The sequence below is a fragment of the Pithys albifrons genome, chromosome 2 (genome assembly GCF_047495875.1).
Source record: "Pithys albifrons albifrons isolate INPA30051 chromosome 2, PitAlb_v1, whole genome shotgun sequence".
Lineage (NCBI taxonomy): Eukaryota > Metazoa > Chordata > Aves > Passeriformes > Thamnophilidae > Pithys > Pithys albifrons.
In genome coordinates this window covers 110,150,908-110,162,128 of record NC_092459.1, presented here as the reverse complement: position 1 = coordinate 110,162,128, position 11,221 = coordinate 110,150,908, and the positions used below count along the sequence as shown (strand labels likewise).

The 11,221-nt window shown below is 41.8% G+C and overlaps 1 long non-coding RNA gene across 2 annotated transcripts; it reads right to left on the bottom strand.

Annotated features, from left to right (window-relative positions):
* Positions 1-947: 947 nt before the first annotated feature.
* LOC139685350 (uncharacterized) lies at positions 948-5,195 on the bottom strand. 2 transcript variants are annotated; one of them, XR_011700097.1, is made up of 4 exons: positions 5,020-5,195; positions 4,655-4,832; positions 2,821-2,872; positions 948-2,523 (listed from the first exon to the last, which is right to left on the bottom strand). It is a non-coding gene; the product is annotated as an uncharacterized lncRNA (long non-coding RNA). The 2 variants fall into 2 exon arrangements; XR_011700096.1 differs by having other exon boundaries at positions 2,821-4,832.
* Positions 5,196-11,221: the final 6,026 nt, after the last annotated feature.

The following is an 11,221-nucleotide window of genomic DNA, read 5'->3' as shown; positions in this document are numbered from 1 at the left end:
TTGAGCACAGAAGTATTCATGAACTAGCACTGCCAGACCATGTCAACACCTTCACCTCAGGGTACTGAAAGCTTCACACACATTCTTCACCTTCTCCCATCTCAAGCCAGCACCACGCAGTTGCTGCTACCACTCTGTTTAACCTCCATGTGAGACCTGTACACACCGGAACAAGCTTTTACATCACCTCTGTTTCCTGAATAACCTAAGGTGGGGGTGCCCATCCACCAAGGAATTCAGGCCAAACAAACAAACCTCAGCCCCTATCCCATGAGTCATGGCACGGAAGTGGAACAAACTCAGTTTAAAAAAAGTCAGCACCCTACCCTTTCTGTGTCTAAAGGAAAATGTTTTGTTTTGTTTTTAATTACCACACATTCAGAATGGGGGGTTTTTTTCAGCATGACTTGCAGCCCAGGAATAATTTGATTTGGAAATTTTGTTTGGAATAAAATTGAAAAGCCCAAGTCATGTCTCAGAGCTAGATAAAAATTGCTGCATAAAAAAATCCATCCACAATTATATTGGGGGGGTTTTAATTGATTGATTTTTAATTTCTTGCGATTTTTTCAATTGTCATTTCTTTTTAAGCTCAGGGTTTAAGCTTACCAGGTTTGGGGTGAGGAGACCAGCAGACTGCTCCCAGTCTCAGCACCTCTCTAACCTCAGATTTGGTTAAGAAAGTTTGCTGATAATTTCATGTGAATTACTGAAATTTAATGCACAGTGAGAAAGGTGGTGTTTGGGCATACATCTTTCCAGTTTTCACCTTACTGGGCTTCTGTATCCCTGGTACCTCAGGTTTCCACTGCAGTTCCCATTCATGCACTGGGGACATTTTGGGGGCAGAGTGGGGGGAATACGAAAAACAATTTTTCTCCTTTCCAAGCCTTTTTCTGTCCAGCTTTCACCTCGCTGGCAGCCAGAGAAGGACAAGTGGCTCTTGTGACACCAGTGACATGGTGCTCTGCATCAGAGCAGCTGTACCAGCACTGCTGGAGCTGGGAAGGGCAGCATGGCAGTTGTTGTGCCATGGGGATGGCTCACACCCTTCACCCCTCTCTCTGCAGCATCCAACAACAACAAACCCCACCAAATCAGTTTGCCAAAAGCATCTTCACTTGGCTGCTTGGTCCTAATATGTGGGTCTTGTTCTCCCCCAGTCCCGGTACCATCTCTGGCATGGTCTGCTCAAAATTATCTCTCCCTTAGAGAGGAGGGGGCTGGGGCAGGCTCTGGTGCAAGACACTGAGTGTCTGGACCCCGCTAAGTTCAAAGGCAGCCTCCCTCCCACCCTGAGGAGGGATGTAGCCGGCCGGAGGATGGCTGGAGGCCACACAGACGGGAAGGTATGTAACAATCCATTTATCACTTTGCAAATATTAGTGCTGCTCGCGTTTGCTGCAGCCATATTTCTTCTTGGAAATTGGTGAAGTGAGTAATAACAATGTTATTTATTCTAAGACCTTGGAACCGAGAAGCAATAATAGGGGGACTGTTCCCTTGAAAGTTTCAGAGGTGCAGGAAATAAAATCGTGGGGGGGAGGGAGAAAATAGACCAACAAAGGTCTGGAGGAACGAAAGCCATTGAAATCTCTTTTTTAATTTCTTTGCCCCAAAGGTAATAAAATGCATTTTGTAATGATTTATATATATATATAAAAAAGGAGGAGTGGGAAGAAGGGTGAACACTTCAGATTCATCTCTGGGTGGAACACCCTGCCAGGTAGTAGGGTATGCATCTTGCGTTTGCGATCTAGCAAAGTATCTCCTTCACCACAGAGTCTGCTAGTTCTCTTCTTTTAATTTTCTTTTTCTTTTTCTCCCTTTCCTCTTGCATCCCTTATCTGAATATATAGGGCTGCCCTTTGCTCAGATTTATGGGTTGAGGCAGCACTGTGTGTATTTACAGTCTCCTGACCTGCAAGACCTACAGCTGAACAAGAGCAGGAGGAAACCAGGGCCTGTTCCATAAACAGAGACAGATATGAGGGGGAGGCAGCAGGAATTGTGAGCAGCACTTAACATTTTAAACTATTTGGCCAAGCCAAGGAATTAGTGATTAGATTAGAGGAAAAGAAAAATGAGAAGCAGGGTTAAAGATTTAGGGAAGGTGGGGGAAGAGGGCAGCAACAACCAACAGCGGCCTCAGGTTTGGCATGGGGAGAAAGTAAAAGTCATAGGAATTTTATGAAATGTTTTCCAGGGCAAAAGGGAATAGAAATGAAAGCGAATCTCCAAAGCATTTTAATCAAGCTGTGCTTTCCTTGGGTAGAGCCAAACAGTGCTTTTCAAGTCTAATTACCTTTTGAGGAGGTAGATTACTTAGTCTGTGTTTATTCAGGTACTAATTGCCTCAGATTAAGTCAAAAGAAAACCTTACTCAATGATAATAAATATTTCTTAGGTCCATGTCTACCAGTTGGTTTGCCTGCAAAATTCAGTGCAGATGAGAAAACATTTCAAAGGGACCTGAGAATTACTCGAGTTCTCCACGGCAAAGGCAGCAAAAGTAGCAACAACCTGGAAAATAAATATATGAAATGCAACGTATGTTGGGGTCACAATATAGTATAAGTATATCAACATGATGAACAGCTTTGATGAAAATGGTAAACAAAACCACCCTCTCTTCCTGTGGCTTGTTTTACATTGCAATAAACCACTGACTCTATAACCTATCAGAACATGCTGAGATTTTATGCATCATTTCCAACTACTATTTGAACATTTGGTTTAGAGTAGTCATGAACTATAATTAATGGGATTTTTTTTGTGTGTGTGTCCTGATAAAAAGCAAGCTTTATTGTATTTTATTACCTGTTGGTCCAAAGCTCCATATAGATGATGTAAATTCATTGTAGGTTTTAGGCTGGGGAAAAAGAGGAGGTGGGGGGTTTTGTACATGATTATGATGAATTAACATTTGCAATTTCTAATCAAACTCAGAAGTTTAGCTTGAGATGCCCTGTCCAAATTTTCTTTGCTCCTGTGAGCGAGCTGGTGGCGATGGGACGCAGACATTTCGGCCCAGCTCAGTCTGCCAGGAGGAGAGGGGGAAAAAAAAGCCCAACAACACAGGCACCACAAAGACCATGGAGATGAATGGCTCTATTTTATGAGCCATAAAAGTTTTATTCATCTTGACACCGAAACAGGTTTAGGCAGCGAGTTGACACGCCTTAAATAAATAAGTGGAATTAATTCCCCAGCTCTTGAAACAATAGCAGCATGCCCGTAATGCTGAGAGCTCCTCCGTTGTTTCCCATTGCTGCTCGATATTGATATTATTTGTGGGGTTGTGTTTTTTTTTTTCCTCTGGGGCCTGGCTGCTCCACTTCAGATTCTTCCCCTGTTTTATTAGAGGTTGAAAAAGGTTCAAGACCTGGTTGTACCACTGCTCCCACCGACAGCTAAGGAACCAGTTTGGCGTCTGGTTTGTCTGTTGTTTTACTGCTGACCTTCAAATCAACTTTCCCCCCTGACCCCAGGAGGCATCTATCATGACAAGAGGCTGTTTAACACAAATGGTGCCCATTTATAGGGGAAGAGAGTCAGAAGATTTCCTTGGTTGTTGGTTTTTTTGTTTTCTTTTTTTTTTTTTAATGAAGAATTTGGTTTTTTCACCCCTCTTTTCTCAGTCACCACAGGTGAAATCCCTCCTAGCAGCTGGCTTATGAAATAATGCGAGGGGAGGCCTTAATGAGCTGAAAGCACCCTCAGCTGGAGATAAATATATGCAAATGAGATGCACAAACAAAGGAGCCCGGACAGAGAAATATCTGCAATTCCAGCAAAATGCTGCCTGCAGCTAGAAGATGAACAGCTTTGATAAAATGGTAACAAAAAGCACCTTTTTCTCCTCCAGCTTGTTTTACATTGCAATAGAGCATTGTTATTGTAACCCATTGGAGCATGCAGAGGTTTTCTGCCGCTTCAAAAAAAAAAAGAAAACCTGTTTAAACATTTGTTTTTAAGGCATTCATGGGCTATGAGCAATGTGATGGCTTGGGGTTTTTTGGTGGCTTGGGGTGGTTTTTTGGGGGAGGGTCGGTTTAGTCAGAGTGGATATTTTAGGGGTGCTTTTTTAAGGTACTTTTTAATATATATATTTTAAATATATTTTTACCTGTTGGTCTCTCTCTGGCTCAGGTTGCTGGCGTTTTTGGTCGTGATGTTTTGCAAGGAGAAAGGAGGGGTGGGGGTGGCTGTTGCTTCTCCCCCCTCCCTCCAAAAAAACACCCCAAACCAAATCAGAGTTTTGCTTTCAAATTTGGAGGGAAAATCCAACTTGACAAGTAGTAAGAAGCTGCTCAGGGCGGGGGGGAGAAGGGGGGGAAAATCCAGACTTGAACATTCAGCGAGCAGCACCCAAACAGGCAGCTTTAATGAAAGCAATCAAGCCTCGGAGCTAATTCAAAGACAGACATCTAACATGCTGATTTTAATAAGCTTTTAAAAGGCAATCTCTAACTTTTAAAAGTCGCTCTTTTTAATTTAATTGGGGTTTTTTGGTTCATATATTGCCAAAACAAACGCAGTCACTAAAATATGTTTTCAATATGTGTAAGTAGCATATCTAGACAATGTTTTAAATTAGCCCCGTATTTTGGGGTTGGGGGGTGGAGTAGGAGGGTGAAAGAAGGAGGCTTACTTCGGATGAGTTGAAAACATTTTCCAAGCAGGGCTTATCATGTCAAAATAATACCTTTATCTTCTTGTCCCTGCCTTTATGAATCCTTCTGTGTGAATGTATGGATGCCTCTTTACCTATAGGCTTCTTCAGAAAACAACCCCGACCGATCCTCTCTCGGAGACAGGCAGGTTACTTCCTAAAAGGCAGAGGAGGAAAAAGCAAAGAAAATACAACACTGTTTAACTTTTAACCTTATGATATCATTAAGTAGATCATTATGGATTTATAAATGGAGGATAAACACTATAAAGTTTAGAGGGCCCTTTACTCCAGGCACTAACCACAATTTTTATATCTGGCAACAAAAAGTAAAATAGACTTACCTTAAAAAAATACCCCTCTTACTAGGCTGTATGGCTTTGGCACTTACAGATGTTAGAGCAGACAAGTGTTGGACTTCCTGATGTCAAGATGATTTCCCAATTTTTCACAGCCTTCTCCTGTTGCATTTTTGGCCCGATGTGAGAGTCATCAATTTAATTTGTGGGGCTGCGCACTGGAAATCAAGATATATGTGTATGTGTGCTTTAATGAACCCTAAAACCTGACTGGCAGCACTCAGCTTGCAGTTGCCCCAAGCTCAGGATTTCAAGAGTTAATAAAAACTTGCTTCTATTAGGAAGGCTTTCTTTTTGCAGCCCAGGTTTGTAGCAGCATAATTATGTTCAACTGCTGCTGTTTGAAAAGGGCAAACAGCATCTTAGGCACAGAACAATGAAATTACAGCTGAGATTTAGGTTAGCAAAAGCCGTCTTCTGCAGGCTTTTATGATTCATTATTTCCCATTAAATACAGTATTAGAAGTGTACACCAGATAGCTCATGGTTGCTGCGCTCAGAGCACATTATCTATATTACACAGGTCTGGGGAGCAGAATTAGAAAACTTTGGGGGAATGAGCAATATGTGTTTGCTGATAGAAGTACCATATGGCTCATCTTCCTCAATTGCTTTCATTGCGACTCTGATGCTGGAGAAATTAAAGTTTTATTTGATGTGGCACAGCTTAATGAACTGTCTTCTGTTAGGAAAATTGAATATGTTTCCTGTTATTTGAGCACAGAGCCCTCATGGTTTTGGCTGATGAGGGATGCATTATGTATTGTTTATTTAGCATTTTGAAAACAAAAGCAGATATTGGAGGTAAAATTGATTACTGCAGGATGTGTTATATAATCACATTTTTCTTTCTTTAAATTACGGCCTTGCCTATTGTTTTTATGGCAGCATTTTTCAGGGATGGGGGGGAGGGAGGGCCATCCCCTGATAAAAATGGAGGGGGTGTTGAGGCAAAGCATAAAATCTTTGCTTTGTCTAAAAGCAGCACTAGAACTTTTTAAGATTATGGGAAGGACATGGCGGGGGAAAAAGGTGCACTTACACAGGTATGAATCTTCAGGCCCAGTGGCTGCTGTTTCATTGGTCTGGGAATGCTCGAGGACTGTGTGTGCACTGGGCTATGTCATTAAAAGAAGACTCATTTCTCCATCCTAGGTGGAGGACACAAAGAGGGCAATATCTAGAACTTGGGAACTAAATATTCCAAATTTCACATTTCTAAATATTCCAGAGACAATTAATTGCAAAATGTTAATACCTGCAGGGGAGGGGGTGGTTATTAGTGGGGAGGATACATTGGGTGGAGCAGAGTCCATGTTAGCTGGCACTGCAACATCAGTTATTTATCTGGGGCAAGAAATAGGATATTGATGAAAAGATGGCTCAGATCAAAGCCAGTGTGTGTTTTTGGCTTTGTTTTATAGCACACACAGACACACACACCACCAAGGCTTATATACCCTACCTGTGTCTTGAGGTGGTTGGCAGCAGCAAGCTCAGTGACAGAGAGGAGATAGACAAGGTACTCACCCTCTTTCTCCCCAAATTTGGGAGCGGAAAATTATATTTAAGCTCTGAAATTTACATGCAAAAAAAAAGTCAGAAGTATGTTATTCCTGTTAATTCCACTTCTGCTTGTTGAAAATCCTGCCTTGTGACACCCTGTGGCTTTTGCTGTTATTGATCTCCAAGTAAAAGCAAGGGAGCAGGGAGCAGAAGGTATAAAACTAGCTGTGATAGCTCAGTGCTTCTTTCCTGCCCTCCACGCTGCTCTGACAAAAAGCCAATTTGTCTTTCGTGCCCCACGATGTTTGAGGACTCTGGCAAACGCGCACGTTAAACAAGCCCCGCACAGAATCTAAATACCGTCCATTAAAAGAGAAAGTCCCAACGTGTTTACAGCAGCGGGTCAAGGCGAGCAGCCCTCGCCCCGGCAAAACTCCCATTGACGTCAGCGGGGCTTGTGCTTATGCAAGGAGTGCGGGATGCTGCCCTGCACCTTTAGAAAATAAAAGGGGGGTGGTGAAAAAAAATGAGTGTTGGAAGGAGGATGTTGCCCTTTAAAATGTCTTGGAGCAAAGTGGTTAAAGCAAAAGCTGCACAAACAGTGACTATAAATATTTTCCATTCCGTATCGCTCTTCAAACAGTTCCCTGCCGTAATTTCGGGTGAGTGCAAGTATAAATAAATTATAGCATGAGAGGAAGAAGAAGGAAAAAAAAATTACATTGCAACCAACGCCGAAACCGCAAAAACTTTAATTTTTTTTCATCCAGTTCTATTTCCCAGAGAAGAAGCCAGTGGGGTTTTATGAAAGGCTGCTCCATGACAGGAGCCTCCTTTGAGGAAGACCATTATGCATTGTTATCAGCATGGCGTAATTTGACTGTTGACAAAGTATCTGTGGCAGTGAGAATGAAAGCAGTTAGAAGTGTGTCGGGTTGTAATCAAGAAGATGCTTAGCTGTGCAACGCTGCATCTTGAGCAGATTTGAATCAACATTGCCTTGAGGGGACACACACACACACACACAGGCACACAGACACACAGACACACACCAAAAAAAAGTCCATTAATTTTTAGTGGGAAAATTAGAGTGGCACTTGATGAAGTGAAATTTGACATGCGTTAATTGCTCCGCAGCTCTCCTAATTAGAGATTTTCAAATTCTTTTACTGCTGTCAGCCTGATGCCACATTGTCTTGCTGGACAAATAGTAAAATTGCAAATTGGGTTGATCAAGAAGTTGGACTTGGAGGCATTGGACTCTGTCTTGTTTGCTCCTGATCATCATTTTCATAAAACGATTGGGGGTGTTGTGCCCTATGAAGGGCATTTGGGTAAAGAAAAAGTAAAATAAAATCCTTCTTGATAAATAGAGAAGCAATGATTCAACAGAGCTTGTTTAAAAAAGATTAAAGGAATGCAAGAAGTGGACAATAAAGCAATGGAGTTACAAATAAACCTTTAACCTTTGTTAAATCTATGTCTTGCATAACATTTCAAATATGATTCTGTTTTAATAAAGCTAATAAATTCAGTTTATTTTTTCATGCATGTTGCAGTGTGGCAGATGGAGGCAAGGGGTGGGGTTCAGGTTCCTGCATGCCTTTTGCCCTAACCTGAAAGGCAGCATAGCAAGACCATGTTTTATATCAAAACCTAGTTATAAGGTTGTATGAACACAAGTCTTGTCCTGGTTCTGAAAGTATGATTTTTTATCTTTTGCTTTTGGTTTTTAATGTCCACCCCCCTCATCCTGGATCATGCCTCCCCTCCCTTAGCCTTTGAACCCCTCTTAATTCATTAACATATTGAATTTTTTCAATTTTCCATTTTCTTGCAATAACAATATTAATGCCAGGGCCAAGGCCTGATTGGAGCTAAATTACTTGTTACCTGCTGGCATTTATTTATATGGCATTGAATTATAAAGCTTTGCTATTGTCATGCCTTGGGCGAATTGTTTATGACACCAGTAATAGGAGTAATTGTTATTGTTGAAATTACCTGTCAGCTACCCATAGCAGTGGCCCTTGTCCCACTGACAAATAGTGACAGGGGAGAGGGATCCTCCGCACGTCCTCCTGATGACTTCTCCTCTGATAATAAGGAGTGCAGGGCCTCTGATAATTTGCCTGTCACTGTTGAGTGCAGCTCAGAGAGAGTTGGCCAAATTGTTGTCATTCACTTTGACAAAGACAGCAAAACGCTCTGGACCAGGAGGAGGATTATCAAAATAAATGAAAGCCCTCACACGTCCTTTGTTTTGGGTTTTTTGGGGCTTGGTTTTTTTCTCTCCCCATTCCCGCTTGCCTGCCTTTATAGCAGAGCTGTAAAAATGGGGATACGTTTCTTTGCAGTGTGACCTAAGAGGTAGTACAGGGTAGGGGGGGACAAAACAGGGGCTTGTGTAATTTGCTCTCTGTTTGCCTGAAATGTTTTGGGTTTCTAAATATAAATTAAATCCTTTACTTTTTTCTTTTTCTTTTTTTTTTAACCTTAGGCTATCTGTGTTTTGGCAATTACCATCACTGCAGGAAAAAGGGTGGTGTTGCTGTTGGGTGGATTTGATTTCATTTGATTACTTATTTTGTTATTTTTTGAAGTCAGCAGCATTTCTTTCAACTCTTCCCTTGCTCTCATGCCCAGCCCTGTGAAAAGCCCCCCCCAGTGCAGCAGTCAGTGATGCCCCATGCCCAGGGCTGCTGGAAACATGGTACTACTCCTGCCACAGCACTGCAGCTTTTGGCCCCCCTAAGCTATTACAATATCAGATGAATTATCTTCACGAAAAATATTATTTCCTTTAGGAAAGGAGGCTCTGCCACCAATAAACTGAGCAAAGATCTGTTTGCTGCTGCTAACGACGCTTTTGTGAAGAGGCGGTGTTATTTGTCAGAGCCCATCTATTTATATAAAAAAAAGAAAAAATAAAATAAATTACAAAAACTCCCCCTTCACGTCTTGTGACTGGTGCGCACGGGAGGACGCCCACGCTCAGTGGAGACTTGCTGCCAATCACACCCCGACACTGCTGAAAAAGGGAGATATTTCACGCCACCACAGCAGCTGGGTCTGCATCAGGGATGCTCAAAGAACAGGTTTGGGGTGAGCACGTTACACACCCTGCCCGACCCTCCATCATCCACCCTGCATCCTTCACAGCTCATCTTATAATAGCAATAATTTCCCCTTTATTGATCTTTAAACTCAGGTAAGGACTACCTGGGGCATAAAGCACCTTAGGCGCTGCTTTAGGCCCTTCATCCCCGGTAGTCAGTCCCTAATTGATCAGTAAAACCTCCCACTGAGTCACCGATGCATCATGTTATTAGCTGTAACAATGAAGTCTGGTCCACTTAAATACCTGTGGGCACCACCTCACCTCTCGATTTGCTCTCTGAAGGAGTCGGTCCCAATTCCTGCCACCAAGAATTTTCAGCAGCAGCAAATAAATCTGCCGAATTCAAGTCTTTCATTTGTAACCATTGGGCTCAAAAGCATAATTTAGCCAAATTATCAGCTGCCTCCATCTTCCCAGGGAACGAGTGCAAACAACGTTTTAGGAACAGACATCTAAATTTAGTAGGGTTTTGAATAATTGATAGGCTGGGGTGACAGAAGATAGAAACTTATGTTTCTAATCATTCCAAAGCATTTCTCCTTCCTCCCTCCCTCCAAAATGAAGTCACTTTGTTTGCAGTTAAATATAGGGAAGATGTCCACTTAACAAGTATAAAATTGTGATAGCATTAAGAGGTTATCCATGGTAATAAAAAGCGGGGAACATGCCTGGGAATGTGATCTGTAAGGCAGATAATTTTAAAGGATGGGACTTGTCCTTGCTTTGTCTGGGGAGAGGCATATTAGTGATCCCAGGAGACGAGGGGAAAAAATATAACATGCATTTCCAAACGAAGACATTTAAAATGTGTACTGTATTTTGGCATGTTACTGTAAGCTGCTGTTTGATGTTTTTCCTATAAAGCCTAAATTAAGCATCCTAGCAATGGCTGTGTATCTCCTGCTCCTTGCTGCCTCGAAAAACAAAATACATTTTAAATAGCTGTATTATCAATGTCCCGATAGACTTTAAAACACAGCCATAATCATCCTCTTTCTCTCTCCATTCCAAAACACAGCCCCAGCATCAAAAAACCCCACCTTTACATTTCAAGCTCATTTGAAATGTAAACTTTTAGCAAATAAGCGACAGCTTATGGAGCTGGATCGCTGCTGTGACTGGCAGCAAATTCCTTTTCCTCCCTCCCCTCGGCGTAAGGGGTTTGAAATACCCATCAGTGTCAAAAGAAACTGCGCAGATCGCTGCTGCTCTAAATAAGACAGGGCAATGTTCAGAAAAAAAACGCCCCCCCCCAAAGAAAAACAAAGAAAAAAATCACTCAATGGATTAAAATGACATTTCTGTCCCATGTCAGTCCAAAAGACAAAGTGTCATGTTTTGCATCATTTCAAAAAGATATTCTTCAAAAAAAGTCACCGTATGAACAGGCAGCGGGCTTTTGTTTGAAACATTTCAGATCAAAAGTTAAGGGAAGAACAATTAATATTGCCTATTAAAATCCCCTGTTATTGTTAAAGATACATTTTGTGGTTACTGACTATAAATAAAAGCAAAGGAACAGAGCCACGGTTTCTCACCACTGCAAATAAAAAAAGCCAA